Source organism: Epinephelus lanceolatus, chromosome 23 (assembly GCF_041903045.1).
Source record: "Epinephelus lanceolatus isolate andai-2023 chromosome 23, ASM4190304v1, whole genome shotgun sequence".
In the NCBI taxonomy this organism is placed as follows: Eukaryota; Metazoa; Chordata; class Actinopteri; order Perciformes; family Serranidae; genus Epinephelus; species Epinephelus lanceolatus.
In genome coordinates, this window is record NC_135756.1 from 17,802,604 (window position 1) to 17,816,782 (window position 14,179).

Below are 14,179 nucleotides of genomic sequence, written 5' to 3' on the forward strand. Positions count from 1 at the left end.
TATGTCATCGGAGTTTGGCGTGATATTTTTTAATGAGGACCAGGATGGAAAATAATCCCAAAACAAATCTAGTTCTAGTATTGCAAATAGTGACCATGCAAGATCCCCAGCCTTGCAAAGTCTTATAGTGTGTGACCAATTAAGTCGCATTGCCTTTAGATGAGGCTGTCAGACCTTAGTCTATAAGAAGTCCTCAAAGTCTTCTCGTCCAGATAAGCATAAACTAACTGCAGCCATCCTTGGCCTCTGATTAAAAGATTCTCCTTAACTGATGAACAGAGAGGGACAAAAATTCACCAATAAAAGGCACCAGTGTCTGTGGCCCACAGCTGCCTGTAGTTTTTGCAGGGTGTAGAACAGTTTTTCTAATGACAGAGCAGAGGCTCAGCTGTTACTACAAGTCTGCAGCCGAGGACTGCTTGCAGTTTTGGCTGCAACACAAGAATTTTTACCTGATGACAAAGTAGAGCCAAGAGATAAGATAAGCCCCGTTTCCACAAAACACTTTCGGTATGGTACCTTTGGAACCAACCCTTCACACGTGGTACCATTGTCTTCCACGTGGGTGGGGTTGTTGTCACTCACTGCTCCATCCAACACTCACTGTATTTCCTCCTTTATCAGTCTGAACTTCACTTATCGTCCACAGAACGAGTCTGCATGCCGAGCAAAATAAAACAGGCTGCAGTGATAGTCTCTCTCCATGGGATATTTAAAAATAGTGGGTTTGTGCATCTAGTCCTCAGGCAAGCTCTGGAGTTAAGTGTTGCCGGAGCCCACAGGAAAAACGCTCAGTTGACCATTGCCCGCAGTTTCTAAGTGCCGTTGTTTTGTGGAGAGCTAATCAGAAAAGTCCTGCAGTCAACACAGCTTCCAGTAGTCTTGAGCAAATCCCTGAGCAGTACCCTCCAAAAGTTTCAGAATGGGCCTGAAACATAGTTTACGTGTAGTATGGACATACTAGACGTAGAGACACCACCACAGGAAAGACAATGACCTTTGTCTCATTTAACTAAGCCAAGTACAGCTCAGAGAAACTTTGATTAGAGAGTGAGGTTGATGGCTAACCAGCAGTAGTGATACTGGGAAATTGGGACGCCACAACAGTTCAGATGAACAGATAATCACATGGGCAAAGGTTGGAGTTATACATCAGGTTCAGAGTGTCATTGTGTGCTTGTAACACTGGCTACTTTCACTTTGTTATCAATCGGTGTCTGCAAGCTGTTGTATTGGCTGTTTATCAGATTTGGTCAAATGAATGGACTTTAATGCTGTAAATTATATGTGAAGGGGGTTCTGGGTTTGGGTCTGGATTTGATCTTAACCTTTTATCCAATGTGTGTGTGTGTGCATAGTGGGGAGTTCGTAGCTCTGGTTGGGACACAGAGTGACGTCAACAGCTGCCATCAGCAAGGTCAGGGGCCTGTGTATGTGTGAGTATCGGAGACAGCCCGGAGACACACAGTAACATCTTCAGCTGTTGCTTGAGTTGTAAAAGAGTTGTCATCACTCACTCAGTACTTTCTGTCCTCCTTTCTTTCTTTGTCCTTCGTTTTTTTTCCCATCTTTTAATCATTTCTCTCATAAACTCACAAATGTTAGACCCTCATCCTCTTCTGTTTTTTTTTAAATTTGTTCCTCCAAGTCTTGAAATTATCCATGTTCCTAAAAATGCCCTCTTCCTCTTCCTCCTGCAGTAATCACACCAGTCAGTGGCACGCTGAATCAGCTGCTTATGAATTCTCTCTGTCTCGCTTTCTTTGAGCCGGAGCCTGAAGGTCTAACCTCCAGCTGAACTCCCATAGCTTTCTGTGTGTGTGTGTGTGTGTGTGTGTGTGTGTGTCAGGGTTGTGAACCTTCACCTCTGACCGTTATACCGCATAATAGCGCATATAGCGCATACCTGTCTGAACTTACAGCTCAGCTCCCACGACTATACTGAATATGTATGTATGTATGTGGGTGTCTATCTATCTATCTATCTATCTATCTATCTATCTATCTATCTATCTAAATGTATATTTTTTTTCTCTTCTCTCCCTCTTTTTTCTCTCTGAGGCCCCAGTGCCTAAGGCCGGATGTAAGGGTCATTAAAAGAACTGTGTGTGTGTGTGTGTGTGTGTGTGTACGCGCCTGCACTTCATACTGAAAACGAGGGCATTGGTCATTCCTCCCCTGTCTAAAAAGGAAATACCAAATTACTGAGGGCCTCTCTCTCTCTCTCTCCGTCTCTCTCCGTCTCTCTGTCTCTTTCTTTGTGTGTGTGTGTGTGTGTGTGTGCGTGTGTGTGCGCGCCTCACACTCTCGTCTCATCAATGTTTCATATGAAATTTTTGGCAGTTTTGTCAAATAAGGCAAAAGAGAATTCCTCAGTTCTAACAGTGGAAAATCAAACTGTTTCATTAACATTAAATGTCCTACATTCTGTATTCTCTCTGTTCTGTTATTTTATTAACAGCATCAATCAGGAGATTGTTTCAACAGAAAAGTTCCTGTAGTGCCATTTTTAGCATCAGCATCTGTTGACATGTGAATAAAATTGTTATGGCTTGTATATGCAAACACACTTTTTTGTGAATGACATATATTGTGGATATTATTTTGTATATGGTCTCATAAGTCATGGATGATTTGATATATTTACATCATCAGTGTGCTGCTCCTGTACTTTTTCAAAATTTCTTTGTGCTCCTCTAAAGCTAAGCTAGTTTTCTAAATTAAAGTTAATATAATTAAACAAAATCCTCATTAACACTGAACAAAACCTTGTAAATTACTGCAGGGTTAGCAATTAGCTTGCTAAATAGGTAGGCTATGCTAACAAGTAAGCTTGCTGATAGACTAGAATATTAGCCGGTTAGCTTGCTAACTAGGTAGCCTAGGCTAACAAGTAGCCTGCCAATAGGCTAAAATATTGTTCACTAACATTAAGAGTAAGGATGATTTCATTTTGCAGTTGCAAAGACCTGCGAAGGAAACATGTTCACTTCTTTTTAATAACCTTTTCAAAACTATTTTTTATAGAAATGCAGTGCTCCCGTTTATCCAGGACTATCATCATCATCACGTTGACCCTGAATAATTTGTTTATGTTGAACCAGGACTATCACTGTTATGTTGATGACAACATAAGCAAATTATCCATAATCAGTTTGATGATTATGATGATATACCTGGATAAATATGACCAAACCTAGCCAGGAACAACATGGAAAAAGGAGGGAAATGTGTTAACTGCAGGAATTTGCAACTGAAAAATCTATTGTCCTTACTCTTTGTTAGTGAACGGCTTACTTGTTAGCATAGCCTACCTACTTAGCAAGCTAACTCGCTAACATTCTAGCCTATTGGCAGGGTTACTCATTAGCATAGCCAGCCTACTTTTTGTTCAGTGTTACTGAGGAGTTTTTTCAATTGTGTTAAATTCAATTTAGAAAACTAGCTTAGCTCTGAAGAAGCACAAAGGAATTCTGAAAGAAGCACAGGAGCAGCACACTGATGATATCAGAGTGGCATCAGTTTTTTGCGTTCACTGATGGCGTGCCAATTTCCGTTCTTTTTAGAATAAACTTCTGTTTTTAAAGTTAATGCTAAGTTTCCGCACCTTTGATACATACAGTCTCTTTTCAAAAAACTTAGAATGTAGGATAATTACTTAAATGTTAGGTTTCCTTGCATCAGTTTAGGCAACAAAAGTATGTGGTTAGGTTTAGCGAAAATATCATGGTTTGGCTTAAAAGAAGTATGGCTTAGTGAGGTAACGTAGAGTAACATCATGTGACATACGTCTCTAGTGTAGTATGCTACATGTGCTAGCACATTATGTGTTATTGAAATAACTTTACTAACTTTTGGTTTCACACAGACATTAACAGCGGGCTCCTGGGTGAAAGTCCAGAGATAGTTTGACCCGTCTACCTCCTCTCTTGCCTGCCCATTGCAGACTTCTGACTCGTTATACTACTGCTTTTGCACAGATCATCGAAAAATGCCACTGCCTGGTACGTCTTCTACTGCTGCTAAAGGGTGTCTCAGTGCGTGAGTATCTGACGCCAAGTGCCACTGACCTAGTGTCACTATTTGATGACTTTGGAGTGAGACTGGGTTTTTTGAAGCGTAGAACCACAGACAAGTGAGAACGTGCTCGTCAAGGCCAAAGCATCTGATTCACATTACAAATTATTTTAATGTTTGGCTGCCATATTGTTCAAACATCCAATGACACATGTTGCTTTACAATCAAGGATTTCTTAATTTTTCCTTCCCTGTGGTTTCCAACCTTTTTTTCTGACAGTAAGCATCTGTACGCTGTAGTTGAGAATGTTACAGTTTTTGTTCCCACAAGAGTCATGTTGAAAGATTTACAGAAATCCTATAAGGTCTTGAGCTGGCAAATTCCCAGAATGTCTTACATGGAAAATAAACTCTATAGCTGCTGTTCCCATGTAACGCCTGCATGAAGAAGAATGTGGCAAAGAAGCTGTTCTCATGCTTAGTATTAAAGAGCAGTTAAAATTATAATATACCAATATCAGTTTTGACAGTTCTGCCAACACATTGGTTAAGTCATAAAGAAAATATTCAGGTCTTGTTTGCATTAAGGTACTTGTAATCTTTGAGGGCAATTTTGAGGCAGTAAATGACCAAGATGAACAGCAGAAATGCACCGACAGTCATCACTAAATTTAGATTGAGATGATGAAGGAGATGAAGGAATAAATGAATGGCGCTTTAGAAAAAAAGAAGACTAAAGGCAAGAGAACTGATAGAAAGGAGCCAGAAAGAGACAGCAAGCAAGCAGAGAATAAGAAAAGCTGTGTGTGTGTGTGTGTGTGTGTGTGTGTGTGTGTGTGTGTGTGTGTGTGTGTGTGCTGGAGGTGTGCCAGGGAGCCTGCCAGCCAGCAAGGCTGAGCTGCAGGGCCCCTGCTGGGGGTGGAGGGTTCAGGCGAGCCCCCTGCCTCCACTGGCCTACTGGAGCATGCTGGGAAAGAAAGAGGGAGGAGGGCGGTAGAGGGGGGAAGGGAGATACGGAGAGGGAGAGAGCCCCCGAGAGAGAGTAAAGGAAGAGAAGAAGGGAGAGAGGGAAAGAGGTGGAGACAGACAGACAGCCATGAGCGAAAGAGGAGGAGGAGGAGGAGGTGATGTTGATGTAGGGAGAGAGGTAGAGGAGGTAAACCCAGAGCAGGAATGTGAGAGGAATGCAGGGAATGGAGGAGTTTTCCTCTGGCTGGAAAGGGTGAAGGAGAGAAGGAGAGAGGTGGAGGAGGAGGAGTTGGGAGGGTGGGAGATCCTAGAGACCTAAAAACTCTTTATTCCCTCACTCACTCCTTCACTTTAACTCCTCCTCTGTAGACACTCAACAGATCCAGATGTGTGAAGTGACTTTTGCACCAGGACTAAGATCTGTTATAGATATGAATCCAACTGATCAGTTTCTTCTTCTTCTCATGAGTCATTTATTCACATCACTCATCCACACATCCTCAATTGCAAGATGTGGCCTATTCGTTCACTTCAACATTATCTAAGAGCACCTTAGATGTCTTTTTTTACATGGTATATTTTTAAGCATATAGCCAAATTGACTATCAGTATCGGATATTGGATTTCAGATACATATATATAAATTTCAGATTTACTTTAAAGGAACAATGTGTGAGATTTAGGGGGATTCAGCTTTATGCAGAGTCTACGCTGTAGCCTACACATGTAGCCTACACCGTTGTAAGCATTTATACTTGTGCAGTGGTGTGTGTGTGTGTCACTCTGCAGTTACACCTCCAAAGCACTAGTCAGCGGTGGGGTTTCTGTGAAGTGCTGTAAAGTTTAGTTGATCAAAACACACATTAAACACACATTAAACATGGCTTAATTGCAACAATTTCAAACACAAGTACACAAATCAGCTTCACTATAACTCGCAGCATTCACAGACAAACACTTGTCTTTATCTGGACACATTTTCCCCACAAATACAACATGCTAATGTTTTTAGCACAAGCCTATGGCATTTTACAGTGTATAAATTAGCCTAGTGGCTAGCGGACTTTTCCTCTACTCATATGAAACCAGGGACATTTAACAGCAACATTTAACAAAAGTAATGTTACAAAATTCGGCTCCACTACAACTCACAAGGTTCACTGACAAAACAACTGTCACACTAAACACGTTTTCCAAACAAATATAACATGCTAATGTTATTAGCACAAGCCTATGGCATTTTACATTGTATAAATTAGCATATCGAATAGCAGAGATTTCCTTTGCTCATATGAAGCCAGGATAAATCACACACAAGACTTAAGATGCTATTTTGTGGAGGCTTTATTGTCTTCACAATTTATTGTTTTTTTTTTATCTGTGAGATTAAAGTAAATAAAATGTTTCCACTGAGGGAAATGGTTTCAGCTTACAAAAACAGACAGGAGGTCTGCGTTACGGTCGCATGTAGTTGCATGTCAGGCTACAGCGTAGGCTCTGCATCATCGTAGAGCCTACGCTGTAGGTATGTCAGAAGTATAAATCCTGCATAAATCCTGCACACTGATCCTTTAATAGAGCAGCACTGATGAAAAGTAAAGAAGTGATAGTGCTGCATTACGTAAAGTTTGACCAGAGAAAACAAAAATGCAAAAAGTAGTACAGCAGCATTGTTTTTTGTGTTTCTGTTAATAAAATGTATGGTATTAGATTACAGTGTGATACTAATGTAAGAAGGGTTAAGCTTTTTGAGTGAATGCCTACATGCAGAGACAGAGACAGATTGTGTGCTTTTCTGTGTGTGTGTGTGTGTGTGTGTGTGTGTGTGTGCTTGTTATGATCTTCTACTCCATGCTGTGTTCAGTTAAAAGACTGTCTTTAAATATGAATAGCATTGTCACAGGGAGACAGGAGTTTGTGTGTGCGAGTGTGTGTGTGTGTGTGTGTGTGTGTGTGTTGTTGCTCTACATTGCTTCCTTATAAAATGTCTTCAGCTACCTCTCAAACCCTCTTCAGAGTTCTGCACATTCATCCTTAGATCTCTACATGTGCATCGCGTCAACATTTACAGTCATGCCTCTACCCACACACATCTCCTCGTTTGCTCTCTCGCTCTGTTCCTCCCCTCCTCACGTTCAGTAACGTGATTGACACAGTGGTTTATGAGCAACAATATTTCCATGTAGTGATGTGATGTCACAGTGCACATAAGGACATGTAGGTTCTATGAGGAGAGGATCGTGTGCCTCATTTCCACTGCATGGTTTGGCTCAACTTGACTGGACTCAACTCATTTTGGTACTGGGTCATTTTCTCTGTTAGTTTTCCACTGCAGGCACCAGGTACTGTTCACAACTTTTGCTAATGGAAAAGCAAAAAACAGTTAATAGAGTAGATCCATGCACAAGAAATGTGGCATTAGAGAGGGTGCATCATGGGAAATTTGAGCCCTTTTTAGCATATAGCCCGGCTAGCTCAGTCGGTAGAGCATGAGACTCTTAATCTCAGGGTCGTGGGTTCGAGCCCCACGTTGGGCGGAAGTGTTTTAGGTTGGGGTAACATCTGTACCTGTGATGGTTGCAAACCAACTGTGACAACACTGTCAATGTATACTGGCAACTGTTCCTTAGACTCAGTACTTCTGGACCACACATTCTCACTCTGACATGTTCACACATCAATATATGGTCATGAACCTTCAACTTCCTGATATGACGTCAAAGGCACCCTTGGTGCGTTGCTTGTTGATATTGACGTTGTGTTGAGTTCTGTTTGTTACACATGTTGTCTTCTTTCAAAATACACTTCCTTTTTCACAGGAAATTTACCATTTACATACAGTCTCTTTCAGATTAAACGCACTACATCAGGACAACACTGCAAATTGATGTTTTCTTCCAAAAACTAACACGTGGTTGGGTTTAGGCAACAAAAATACGTGGTTAGGTTTTGGACAAAAGAGCAGGGTTTGGCTTCATAGTCTCACAGGATGCAAACACCACTCTCCCGGGTAAAGGTCAGTTTTTGTTGGACCCACCCACCCTACTCGGACTTTTGCCACCTTGAATTTCATTCTTGTCCTGCCGCGTATCATGCCGACCTTAAAAGACCTCAGGGTCTGACTCCGCAAATCACTGCCCTAGCACCGGATTTTGACGACTTCGGAGTGAGACAGGGTTGCTGTGTTTGTTGTAGGGTGCTGTCCTGTTACCCAGCATCAACCCATAGTGTCCCCTTTGTGTAGGTGGTCTCAGTTCAACGCCATGTATCTATGTACTGTGCTCAGTCGGTAGAGCATGATATTCTTGATCTCAGGGTCATGGGTTTGAGCCCCACGTTGGGCGTGGAGGTTTTGGGATGATGAAGCAACTGCTCTGTTGGACTGATGATGGATACAGACACAGTATGTTAATGCACACTGTTGCATAAACCCAGGATGTCTGTTGTTGTATGGTGCTGCTCTGATACTCAGTAACCCCCTCAGTCTAGATTGGCATGATGTGATGTGATAACATGATGTATCTCACTTACAATTACTCAGCATCCATGACACATCTATTCATCCTCATCCCTATGCAGTCTTTAGCCCTTTTTAGACAGGAATTGTGCACATTTGCAGGAAAGCCCAGTCAGTCTTCGTTCAGCATTGGCAGTATAACAACAAAATTGGGGAGTGCAGCAAAATGCTACCTACCTACTTTTGTTTATACAGAATGTTCCTTTTTCAGGGCAATGGGGGGCGTGAGCAAGTAACAAAACGTGTAGCTCAGCGTGTGACGTACTCCGAGGGAAGCTGTGGCTAGTCACTCCTTCGGCGATTCTCTGGTAAGTCGGCCCGTCCTTCACCGTTCCCGTCATGTGACGGTTAATGGTTTGCGAGGGCAAGGAGGGCGGGCAATTCCTTGTCTGCTCAGTTGCTCATCTTTACAGTGTCTGTCAGGTTTGCGTTTCCCTCTTGCTACTAGCTGCTCGCTAATTCCTGCTATCAGCTGTTTCCTGTTTATCCACCGCCAGTGGGTCGCACGTGCAGCGTCATCAACAGCCCCTCCCACAAGTCTTCAACAGCCCCTCCCGTTGCGGAAGGCTGCCTCGGTCTGTTTAAACTAAAAGGGTTCCGCCAATATGACTACCCTACGAGGCGGACAATTGGGCACCTCAGATCAACTCGCCAATCCGGCTCTGTGTGTATAAACGCTCGCAGCTTGCCGGCAAAACCACCCAACATTCGCAGAAAATCTGGCAGTGTAAAAGGGGCTGGAGTTACTCTTTATACCATGTCACCTGGCAGTGCATAGGTCATGTGGGTCACCAACTCTAGCCAATTATACAACTTCGTAACACAATTATTCCCTGACTGAAAAGCACAGTCTGTGTACTCTTAGGCAATACTAATAACTGATGATCTTAGACTATAGTAAGACATAATCCAGTAAGCATAACCCAGGGGTTGTAATCAGTCTGTAAGGTTATTGTAGCCTGTAAATGTTTTTAGCCTTTTCCTCTCTTTGTATCTCTCCATATCGGTATTTTCCTCTTTTCCTCTCTATCTTGTTCTCTTCGCTTCATGTATTGGCATGACTGAGGAGCAGTATTGCCAAAGCTTCTGAACGCAGCGGGGCATCTCTTTTTTCCTCTTCCTCGCTCTCTGGGGGATTGGTGAGACATTCTCTTATTTGTCCTTTTTTATCTGCGTATGTATGTTGTGTGTTTTTATATGTGGGGTGTTTTTTTTTTTCATGTGCATGTTGCTTGAGCAGCACTGGCAAAACAAAAGGCCCATGTCCCCCGCCACCATCACCGCCACCTCCCTGTCTCCAATCACCGTCTCTCTCATCCTGAAAATAATCCTTTTAGGAGAAAAAAGGAAAGAGGGAGGAGGGATGGAGGGAAGGAAGGGAGGGAGGAGGGTGAGGAAAAGGCGGGAGAAAGAGGAGGAGACAGGGAAGAGAGAAGGGAAGAGGATCTAAGCAGCAGGAGAAAGGGAAGTAGAGATCGTAATGAGAGATGGTAAGAAAAGGGAGGGGAGGTGGCAGAGAGGTGAGGGGGAGGTGAGTGGTGTCAAGTGTCACATTTACACATGTGTGGGAGGAGAGGAGAGGAGGTGGGTGAGGGAAGGAGGGAAGGAGGGGAGGTCACAGAGGTAGACTTGCACTGTATGTGGTGACAGGACAGTGTTACCACAAAAATCAATAGGCCTGTCTGCTCTACGTGTGTGTGTGTGTGTTTGTGTGTGTGTGGCCAGTGAGTCTGAGCTTTAATTGAAGTCCTGTGTCAGCGCCATAGTAACACAGACTATGGGATGTTCAGTAGATGTATTAACATTAACCGTCCCCTCTCTAACACAGGGCCCCCTGTTCTCTGTGTCTGTCATGCCTTCCTTTTATCAGTTTTTTATCTCCGGATATGAGCAGGACAGGAAAAGTTATTTACTATATTTAACAGATATTGTATTTAACAATGGGCCACAGTGTGACTGAACCAACTGACCTGTATTATCTGATTAATAGATAATCTTAACCCAACAAGATACTTGTGTAGGTGGGACAGACAGCTGGTACATCCTCCCTTTCTTCTGTCTCTAACACCACTGTTTGGTTCCTGTTATCCTGCATCTGATGTTGTTCAGGCCCATCAGTTGTCTCCTTAGGGCTCCTGTATCAGCCTCACATGACCCAGACACAGCCGCTCCTCATTCACCCATTAGCCTCTGTAGGAATGCATGCACTGAAGGGATAGTTCAGATCTTCTGAAGTGGGGTTGTATGAGGTATCTGTCCATAGTCAGGGTGTTACATACAGTAGATGTAAAGGTGGATTTATACTTGTGCGTCAGCTTTATGCAGTCCACGCCTTATACTCCTGCGGTGGTGTGTCTGTGTCAGTCTGCAGTTACACCTCCAAAACACTGGTCGGCGATGCTGATTCAAAACACACCCAAAACACACTCAAAACACACATTAAACATGGCTTAATAGAGACAATTTCAAACACAAATCAGTATAACTCGCAGCATTCACAGACATATCTGGACACATTTTCCCCACAAATACAACATGCTAACATTATTAGCACAAGCCCATGGCATTTTACATTGTATAAATTAGCCTGGCAGCTAGTAGACTTTTCCTCTAATCACATGAAGCCAGGGACAACACCAAAAGAAACACAAAATTCAGTTCTATTACTGTCTTATACTAAACATGTTTTCCAAACAAAAATAACATGCTAACGTTATTAGCACAAGCCTATGGCATTTTATATTGTATAGATTAGCCTAGCAACTAGCATAGATTTCCTCTACTCATATTAAGCCAGGATAAATCACACATAAGACTTAAAATGCTATTTTATCGCAGTAGACCAGCAGCTTTTGTGTTGTGTTCGGTGAGCCAAAATTACTGTTTCCATCAATGGAGTCCAGTGGCTTTGATGAGGGCACAGATGGGGTACTGAAACTGTCAAGGTCTTCCCTGTTTGAAGTGGCTGCCTGAGGGAAAGATAAAGCGGTGAAAATATTTTAAATATAGCATACACTTAAATTGTTATAGATTTTCTGAGGTGGCTAAAATTCATTTTGGTGCTTCTCCATCCACAGCAGAACATTGCTGCTGCTTGTTCACCAAACCCTGGGCTTGCCGACAGACATCCTCTGTGTGTAATACACTAAAGGCCCGAACATACTCGGGCGTACTATAAGCGGAACGGATTCCGCGAGGAATGTCCGCAGTCATTCGGGCTTCCATAGTCGAGCGCACTTCCGCGTTGTAGTTTCCTGTAAAAATGTCCGTGAAAAATCCCCGCAATGTGAAAAATACATGCCGAGCAGTCACTGGTGCGCGGAGCGGAGTCCGCGCGGTCGTAAAATCTGAGCTTTGCACGCACAGGCCTTGCGGACGTCCGCTTTGAGTCCGCGCGGACCTCCGCGGAGTCCATTCCGCATATGTTCCGCCCGAGTATGTTCGGGCCTTAAGAATGGATAAGAACCTATGCAAACCCACTTTAAAAATCTGACTATACCTTTAAGGAGCTTTGAACTACTTACTGCTACATGCTACAAAAAAGAAAGAATACATCCAGATCACATGTGTTACATCTATCTAGCATTGCAGTGGTGCCATCGATGGGTGAAATGTGACGTTGAGCTAAATTGGACTTATACATTATGGTCAGTTGGCTGGTTGGTTGGTTGGTCAGTTTGCTCTTGTCAAACTAAATTCTCCCTGATGGGACAATTGCTGATGGTACTTTCAAAGCTTTTTTCCCCAGATGAAAACCTGTGGCTTAAGTGCTTAAGAGTGTTCTGGAGGCACAGTGTTTTCTGAGCGTTCTCACATAAACCCAGGACATCTGTATGTGTTGTACTATGTTGTTCTGTTACCCAGCATCAACCCATAGCATCCCTTCAGTGTAGGTGGTCTCAGCTCATCACTATATCCATCCACTGTGAAACTGCCATGACATCATCTTTAATGGGACACCTTCTAAACGCTTTCATTGGCAACCAAATAAAGGAACAACTGTACTTTTGACAACTGCCAGACATGGCACAGTTTTGTGGGCTAGCATTTATGAAAATCTGGGTCATGTGAATAAAAATATTGTGGTTGCTATTAATTGTAACTTGGCTATTCAAAAATAGTGAGTTTGCACAAGCGAAGATTCTCTCTGACCAATCAGTGGTCTGCAGTGTTTTATAACCTCACCTTCTAGTATCAGCTCAGCTCAGAACCTCAACCAAGGTGGTACCAAAAGAATAACAGGTGCTGTCCACAACTTTTGCCAATGTAAAGCAAAAGAAGAGCATGTCAGTTTTAGCAGAGTGTTATACCATAAAGTGGAAATGCAGGTGTAGAGAGTGTACGTTTTGTGAAATTTGAACCTATAATTTTGGAGCATGTAGCCCGGCTAGCTCAGTCGGTAGAGCATGAGACTCTTAATCTCAGGGTCGTGGGTTCGAGCCCCACGTTGGGCGTGGAAGTTTTAGAATGTGGAAATATGCACCGTGACTCACAATAACTGTGACGACTCTGTCAATGTCCACTGTCACATAAACCCAAGACATGGAAGTCATGGAGGTTTTAGGATGATGAAACATCTACCCTGTTGGATGGATCAGGGCACAGATGCATTTGCAGCTTGTTACTATGTCACATAATACCCCCAGAAGTAAAAATGGCAGCAACAAGGCAGAGTACTTCTCACTCCTGCTCTTGAAAGAAGGGAAGGCTGAAGCACGTAGGGAATGAATATGAACCTGCACATCTATGTGGCCAGCAGTATTCATTTGTACTCTGTTGTTGTTGAGGTGACAGTTGGTCTTTGTGGTATTTGTTCAACTCTCAAGAGCAGCTCTATCATAGAAAACACAAAGCCAAAAGCTGAGCGCTTCGTCACGCTACTGGCATTTGTAGCATATCATAAATACTTTGTTGATTTAGTTAATCTAGGGATAACATGCTGATTCCTTTTTTTCCCCATCAACCAATCAAGTTGAGGAGCAGGTTTTCAGTTGACCAAGATGTCTTTCTTTTGTTGACTACAGCCCAAGAATTAAAAATCAAAACCTATGCTGTAGCTACCTGTCGCAGGATCCCTGTTAACCCTTTGTGTCAAGCATAAATTCAGCTTTTTGTTCTCATTACACTTGAACAAACTAGATCATAAAACATGTTTTCTGACCACATTTAAAGGCAAAAGTGTGTCTTTGTGTTCCACTTGGCCGAACTTGAAGGCAGGGTGATAGGCCGTAGTGAATCATACGAATTGGGGATAAAGGCACACTTTTTCGTAGTCTTAAATTTCAATTAATGTTTCTTATCTCCATACTCCTGGCTGATCGCTGCAGGAAGTGAGCATGCTTGTCAGATTGTCTGTTTTAGAAAAGTTATAAAAACTGTCAGAAGCAGCCACCCCTGCTGTTTTTGAGTTAAAAACAAAACAGTAAAACTAAAATCATTTCAAAATGGAAGCCTTAAGGTTCCTGAGAACAATAAAGTTCCTGTTTTTAGAACTTCACTCTCCACCACGTCTGCCCAAATCACGTAACCTTGCAAGGCAGCTGGATTTGCATGATCATGCAAGAATTCAGCCCTGATTTGTAACATTGCCTGCACCAAAAAGCTCCCGCTGTTGAAACAAGTATTCCCAAATCTCTACCGGTGCACACATTTCTACCATTGCAAGGTATACACTGT

The 14,179-nt window shown here is 42.7% G+C and overlaps 1 protein-coding gene and 2 non-coding genes across 9 annotated transcripts in view; all 3 read left to right on the plus strand.

Moving 5' to 3' along the window:
* The window catches only part of wnt5b (wingless-type MMTV integration site family, member 5b), a 141,760-nt gene that overhangs the window by 38,466 nt on the left and 89,115 nt on the right, over positions 1-14,179 (plus strand). The window contains exons 1-2 of one of the 7 annotated variants that reach the window (XM_078165139.1): positions 1,204-1,436; positions 3,869-4,004. The exons of 5 other annotated variants lie outside the window; for them this stretch is intronic. The gene's annotated coding sequence lies outside the window, so the exon portion shown is untranslated. Of the gene's footprint in view, positions 1-1,203; positions 1,437-3,868; positions 4,005-8,714; positions 8,812-14,179 lie in introns of those variants that run through there. One more of the 7 variants, XM_078165140.1, reaches the window with a different exon arrangement.
* trnak-cuu (transfer RNA lysine (anticodon CUU)) lies at positions 7,451-7,523 on the plus strand. The gene has a single exon. It is a non-coding gene; the product is annotated as a tRNA-Lys (tRNA).
* trnak-cuu (transfer RNA lysine (anticodon CUU)) lies at positions 12,885-12,957 on the plus strand. Its single transcript has one exon. It is a non-coding gene; the product is annotated as a tRNA-Lys (tRNA).